The following is a 7,419-nucleotide window of genomic DNA, read 5'->3' as shown; positions in this document are numbered from 1 at the left end:
AAATATGGAGGACAAAGTTTGAGTCCCTGAATTTAGCCATGTCTCAGTAGAAACCTAGGTTTCTTTCTTAAGCCACATTGAGTTAAACATCTATTTATAATTGCAAGTGCTGACAAATACCTTCTTTCTTCCCCGTCCTTTTCACAAGCAGTAAACCAATTTCTCTTTTTGCGTCACTCAAAGCAGTTTCCCCTCTTCTGAGCTGGGCATCTGCTGACATCCGTGCCTGCTGAGTACTTCAAAGTATTTTCACAAAGACAGCTTCCTTTGTATGAGCTATATTAGTGCCAACCATTAGGATAACCTTTTTTTACTTTGTTATAAAAAAAATATTTATATAATCAAGACTGAACTTTATAAACAGTTATTCAATTTTCAATCAACAAATATTTATTTTAAAACTATATGCTAGTCATATTCTGGGCAACTAATGTTCTATGTTGAGACTTTCCCCATGCCATTAAAAAGACTTTATAAATATCATTTATTATTTTTAACTAGCACAGAATATACATCAAACAGGTAGCCTTTTTTATAAGACTTCATTTTTTTAGAGCAGTTTTAGGTTCACAGCAAAATTAAAGGGAAGATCCAGAGATTTCCCCATATACCCTCTGACTCTCTTCCAAATAGTTTTAAAACTAAACCTTTCTTCTAGAACATTTAGTTTGTTTCCAAATTTTATGAATAATGATAGACACATAATGCCATCTAAGTCATCATTTCTGTAAGATAGATACTAAGCAGTAGAATTTCTTAAAGAACTTTATATTTTACACTAAAAAAAAAAAAAATGCAGAAAAATAATTGACCGGTTGCTGCTATAGCAAAGTCTCTGACCCTCTGACCCCACATAACCTGAACAGCTCTGACCTAAAGTACCTTCAGATAGAAGAAGAACCAGGATCCTCCTTGGGAGCTTCTTGATCCCTCTGAGTGCCCTCCTCAGCTGTCCCCAAGGGGCTTCTGATTGGCAAGCAGCTGCCCCTCCACCCTGCGGCAGGCGGCCTCTGGAGGTGGAGGGCACGCATCTGCTTGTAGGGGCTGTTTGAGAAGTACGGCATTCAGGGCAGGCCTGAAAGGGAAATGCCAGGACAAGAAAGTCAGGGCTAATTGTCACTCAATTTTCCCTTTTAAGGCTCTATTTTTCTACCTTTCTTTTTTTCCTTAATAAGCATGTTGATTTATTATGGGGAAAAAAAAAATGAGTTCCTCAAATTCAGTGTGGCACTGGAGATAATCTGGTTCCTGGAACAGCAGCTGTGAGTTGTCTGGCTTGGCAACGTCTCCGACTAGTGACTGGCTGACGCAGAAGAATACACATGCACTTTAGTCACTGGAGTTGAAGGACAAGCTGATTCTCCCTGGAGCCACCACAAAGGGCAATTGATGACTGTCTTCCAGACCTGGAGGAGGGTTCCAAAACACAAGGGTGGATCTCACACCAGTCTGTGGGAACCTCCAAAACACAGATTTTTGACTCACTGCCAGAACTTTCTCGCAGGCAGAGTAGTCCAAAGATAAAACCAGCTGCTCCAGGAGGTGGTGACCTCCCATCCCGGGGAGTGTTGAAGCACACGCCGGAGGCCAGTTGTCTTGGGTAGGGTGGCAGGGATCCAAGTGCAAGGCAGAACATCAGTTCTCAACCTCTCTGGTGTCAGGACTCCTTTATTGTCTTAAAAATTATTGAAGAGTCCAAAGAACATTGTTTATATGAGTTCTAACTATCACAGTTTACCATGTTAGAAATTAAAACAAAAATCATTGAATTCTTATTAATTTTAAAATAACCTTAGATATTCTTTTGTACTTAAATAACATTTTTATCAAAAATAACTACATTGTCTCAAACAAAAAAAAATAGTGAGAAGAGTATCATTGCTTCTACTTTTCTTTTATATTGCTTCTATTTTTCTTTTTTTATTGCTTCTATTTTTGTTATCTCTTTACTGTCTAGATTACTAGAACACAGCTGGACTCTCCTACCTGATCCTACATTTAACCAGTTGTAATATGGTCTTTGGGCTGCAGTATAATGAAGATAATTCATCCTCCTATATGTAGCTGGAAAAGGGAGGAATATTCTAATGCCATTCTCAGGGAAGGGAGGATATTTTTCCTTGATACATCACCATAAAGTTGACTCCTGGGAGTTTCTTAAAGATTGGTTACAATGTGGAATCTGAAACCATATCAATGAACTTTTCATTCTCTGTGAACTCATGTGAGAATGAGACTAAAAGAGACAAATAAAACCTTAGTATTATTATGAAAATAGTTTTGTCTTCACAGATACCCTCAAGGGGTCTTGGAAACCTCCACAGGTTTACAGATCACATTTGAGAATTGCTCATATAGGGGCTAGAAACAGTCATTCATTCATTTCCTACACACATACTGAGCACCTACTGTGTTAAATATCTGGGATACAACCGTGACACAGACCCTATGCCCTAAAGAGGTCACAGTTTAACAATAAGAGAAAGCACTTATGGAGTGCTTACCCTTATCCAAGTTCTGTAGGAAATATTCTACATACATTAGTTCAGGGGTCCCCAAACTACGGCCCACAGGCCACATGTGGGCCCCTGAGGCCATTTATCTGGCCCCGCCGCACCTCTTTCATTGGCGGATGCATCCTGTGCTCCTGGAGTACTGTATGTGGCGGCGTCGCAAAGTGAGGCATTGCTCACGTACAGTACTACTTCCAGAGGGACACGCGCCTCATGGCTCTGGAAGTGCATCATATAACTTGTTAAGGCTAGCAGTGACAAATATGGAACCGGACATTGACCATCTCATTAGCCAAAAGCAGGCCCATAGTTCCCATTGAAATACTGGTCAGTTTGTTGATTTAAATTTACTTGTTCTTTATTTTAAATATTGTATTTGTTCCCATTTTGTTTTTTTACTTTCAAATAAGATATGTGCAGTGTGCATAAAGATTTGTTCATAGTTTTTTTTATAGTCCAGCCCTCCAACGGTCTGAGGGACAGTGAACTGGCCCCCTGTGTAAAAAGTTTGGGGACTCCTGCATTAGTTCAAACAAGTTATAAAGGAAAATTACCTATGTTTATAGATGAAGAGCCTGAAGCTTAGAGGAGTTATATACCCTATACCAGGTCACAGACTGGTGAAGCCAGGATTGCTAAATTTTTATTCTTCAATTACAGTTTACATTCAGTAATATTTGATATTAGTTTCAGGTATACAACCTAGTGGTTAGACAATCATACAACCATCAATCTGATCTCTGTATCTAGAATCTGTTGAAGCCAGGATTTTGAGCCAAGATTAGAACAACTGGGTTAAATTGCTTCTCTGTATATTAAAAAAAATTTTTTTAAAAATTTGATTGGTCTTCATTTCTACAAATGAGAAAAGAAAATTATGAAACCTGCATCCAAGAGGTAGGCAATGTCTGCTGATATTAATTATTCGTGGCTCTGGCCAGTGGATAGAGCATCAGTCCAGCGTGCAGAAGTCTCAGATGAGATCCTGGATCAGGGCACACAAGAGAAGTGACCATCTGCTTCTCTCACCCACCCTCTCCCCCTTCTCTCCCTCTTCCTCTCTTGCAACAAGTGGCTCGATTGGTTCGAGCCTCAGCCCTGGGTGCTAAGAATAGCTCGGTTGGTCCGAGCCTCAGTTTCAGGCGCTGAGGATAGCTCGGTTGATTCGAGGGTCAGCCCCAGATAGGGTTTGCCAGGTGCATCCCGGTTGGGGTGCAAGCGGAAGTCTATCTCCCTTTCTCTCACTTAAAAATAAATTATTCAGATACTTCCAGATCATCTCAGAGAATATCCAGAATCATTAGGGTGCAGCTTCTGAACCTGGCAGTATTGATAATTTTTTTAATTTGTCATGGTAAAATATACATAACATACAATTTACCATTTTAGCCATTTTTTTTTTTTTTTTGTATTTTTCCGAAGCTGGAAACGGGGAGGCAAACAGACTCCCGCATGCGCCCAACCGGAATCCACCCGGCACGCCCACCAGGGGGCGATGCTCTGTTGCAAACAGAGCTATTCTAGCGCCTGAGGCAGAGGCCATAGAGCCCCCACCACCACCAAAGCACCCGGGCCAACTTTGCTCCAACGGAGCCCTGGCTGCGGGAGGGGAAGAGCGAGACAGAGAGGAAGGAGAGGGGGAAGGGTGGAGAAGCAGATGGACGCTTCTCCTGTGTGCCCTGGCCGGGAATCGAACCCGGGACTCCTGCACGTCAGGCCGATGCTCTACCACTGAGCTAACTGGCCAGGACGATTTTAGCCATTTTTAAGTGTATAATTCAGTGGCATTAAGTACAATCACAATATTCTGCAACCATCACACTATCATTATCCCAAACTGAAATTTTGTACTCATTCCTTCTTTCCCTCAGCCTCTGGTAACCTGTACTCTACTTTCTGTCTTTATAAGTTTGCCTATTCTAGGCACCTCATATAAGTAGAATCACACAATATTTCTTCTTTTGTGTCTGGCTTATTTTGTTTAACATAATTTTTAAAAGATTTTATTTATTCATTTTAAAGAGGGGGAAGAGAGAGAGACAGAGACAGACAGAAAGAGAAGGGGGACTATCAACTCCCATATGTGTCTTGATCAGGCAAGCCCAGGATTTCAAACCAGCAACTTCAACGTTCCTGGTCAGTGTTTTATGCACTGCGCCACCACAGGTCAGGCAGCATAGTGTTTTTAAAATTTAGCCACTATGCGCACTGGATAGAGCATCGGACTGGGATTCAGAAGACCCAGGTTCGAGACCCCGAAGTCACCAGCTTGAGCATGGGCTCATCTGGTTTGAGCAAAAGCTTACCAGCTTGGACCCAAGGTCACTGGCTTGAGCAAGGGGTTACTCGGTCTGCTGAAGGCCCACGGTCAAGGCACATATGAGAAAGCAATCCATGAACAACTAAGGTGTTGCAACGAAAAACTGATGATTGATGCTTCTCATCTCTCTTTGTTCCTGTCTGTCTGTCCCTATCTATCCCTCTCTCTGACTCTCTCTGTTTCAGTAAAAAAAAAAAAAAAGTTTAGCCACTATGTAGCATGTATCTATAATTCATTTCTTTTTAAGACTGAATAATATTCCATTGTATGTGTATTCCATATTTTGTTTATCCATTCATCTGTGATGGATGCTTCTCGGTACATTTTAAACAAATAATTACAATGTGTTGTAATAGAAGTAAGCGCAGTTTCTAAGAGGGAGAGGCAGAGGAGGAGCAACCAATCCAGCGTGGGGTGGGGCAGCCAGAGACTGATACCTGAGTAGACTTGATGGACTAGTGGGAGACCACCAGGAAAAAAATAGAAAGGGGAGAACCCCAGTATCAAAGCCCGGAGGTGTAAGAGAGAGAGCCACAGCCAATTCTGCGGGACTGAGTGGGTTTGTGTGGAAGAGGGTCAAGAAGTGAGGCTAGAGGGGCAACGATGCTGACATTGCAGAGCATGTAAGCTGAGCTGAGTTCTGTGTGAAGCCTCTTAGATGTTTGAAGTTATTTAAACATTGCATCAGGCCTCCAAGAAAACCAGGGCTTCTTGATTGTATACTAAAAGTGAGGTACTGTTCTTAGTGATTTGTGTGAAATAATAAATTTAATCCCACAACAACTGAATCAGGTTAGCGCTATTATCATTCCCATTTTATAGTCAGGCACAGAGAGGATAAAAAACTAGCCCAAGGTCATGCTAGTAAGCTGGGGTTTGAACCCAGATTTCAGCAGCTATGCCCATCATCTGACAGCCAAGGGCATGAGGACAAGGTAAGGAATTTAGACTTTCATCTCAGACAGGTTTAGGCAGAAAGCAACTGCTTCTGACCTGCATTTTATCATCATTCTAGCTGCTGAATGTAGAGTGATAGGCAAGAACAAGCCTGGAGACAGACACCAGTGAGTAAGCCAGATGAGAAAGGATGAGAATGGGGCAGGGCAGTGGTAATGCAGACAAGTGAAAGGTTTTGAGAGAGATTCAGGTCTCAGATTGGTCAGCCTATAGTGCTTTATTGGAGAGGGGTCAGGGATGACTCCCCGGTTTCTGAGAGAACGACAGTGCTATCACCAGGATGGGGGATACATGAGAAGGGCAAGTTTAGGGGTGGGGAGAATCAAGTGGCACAGATAATGACATAATTTGGATAGACTGAGTCTTAGGCACATCCAGGGAGAGAGATCTAGGCATGTAAGCTCCATAAAGGCAAAGATCTTTATTTTGCTCACTGATGTATCCCAGTGCCAGAAAAGTACCTGGTGTAAGAAGACACCAGCTCTTCTCAGGCAGCACCAAGTCCTGGGCATGTCTTTGGACAACTGACACAAGCACGCAAACTGGGGGCAAGAGAGAGCCCTGCCTCACAAAGTGGAAATATGAGCTGGGATGCCCAGCTGCCAGCACTGAGACTGGCCCCTGCTGCGCGCACACAGTCCGCGTGCAGGGAGGCAGCAGAAGTACTGTGCCTTGAGGTAGACGTGGGCAACTTGTCCTGGGGCTTGGAGTGCTGTATGAGCAAAACAAGGGTGACTGATGTTATCTACAATGCATGCAATAACAACTGCTCCGCACCGAGACCCTAGTAAAGAACTGCATCATGCTTATTGACAGCACACTACACAGGCTGTGGTATGTGTTCCACTAGTCCCGGGCCCTGGGCTGCAAGAAGGAGCCAAGCTGACTCCCAAGGAGGAAGAGATTTTAAACAAAACACGATCAAAGAAAGTTTAGGAGAAGAAATATGATGAAAGGAAAAGGAATGCCCAAATCAGCAGTCTTGGAACAGTCCGTGCAGGACAAGCTTCTTGTGTTCATCACTCTGAGACCAGGCTGATACAGCTGTGCTATATACTTCCGGGCAAGGAGCTGGCATTACATTCGAGGAAAATCAAGGCCTGGAAAGGCAAATCAATCCTCCTCCCTCCTATCTTAGCTCAGGTAATAAAGGCATTAATTGTTCTACAACAAGAAAAAGGCACCCTGTAAATAATTGAGTATGGATGAGTATGGGCCTAGAGGAGGGATGAGCTGTGGCCCAGAGGTTAGGAAATCATGACGGAAGCTGGGGCCATAGAGATGTCAACAGCATGTAGAGGGATGAGAGTTTATAAGGACAGAACTCTGTGGAAATTAACACTTAAAATATAGGCAGAGAAAGGCAACCAAACCCTATAGGGACTGAGGAGTAGCCAGAGAAGGGGGGCTAGAGGAAGGGGAACCTATCAAAGGCAATCTCAGATTTTTAAGGTAAAGGAGACTCTGCATTCCTTTAAACCTTTTGTGTGTGGCGGGGAGACAGAGACAGAGAGAGGGACAGGTAGGGACAGACAGACAGGAAGAGAAAGAGATAAGAAGCATCGATTATTTGTTGCAGCTCCTTAGTTGTTCATTGATTGATTTCTCATATGTGCCTTGACGGGAGTG

At 42.9% G+C, this 7,419-nt stretch overlaps 1 pseudogene; it reads left to right on the top strand.

The window, feature by feature from the left end:
• Positions 1 to 6,226: 6,226 nt before the first annotated feature.
• LOC136319572 (small ribosomal subunit protein eS8 pseudogene) lies at positions 6,227 to 6,981 on the top strand (annotated as a pseudogene).
• The last annotated feature ends 438 nt before the right edge of the window (positions 6,982 to 7,419 follow it).

This window comes from Saccopteryx bilineata, chromosome 1 (genome assembly GCF_036850765.1).
Source record: "Saccopteryx bilineata isolate mSacBil1 chromosome 1, mSacBil1_pri_phased_curated, whole genome shotgun sequence".
NCBI lineage: Eukaryota > Metazoa > Chordata > Mammalia > Chiroptera > Emballonuridae > Saccopteryx > Saccopteryx bilineata.
This window is presented reverse-complemented; position numbering and strand designations above follow the sequence as displayed.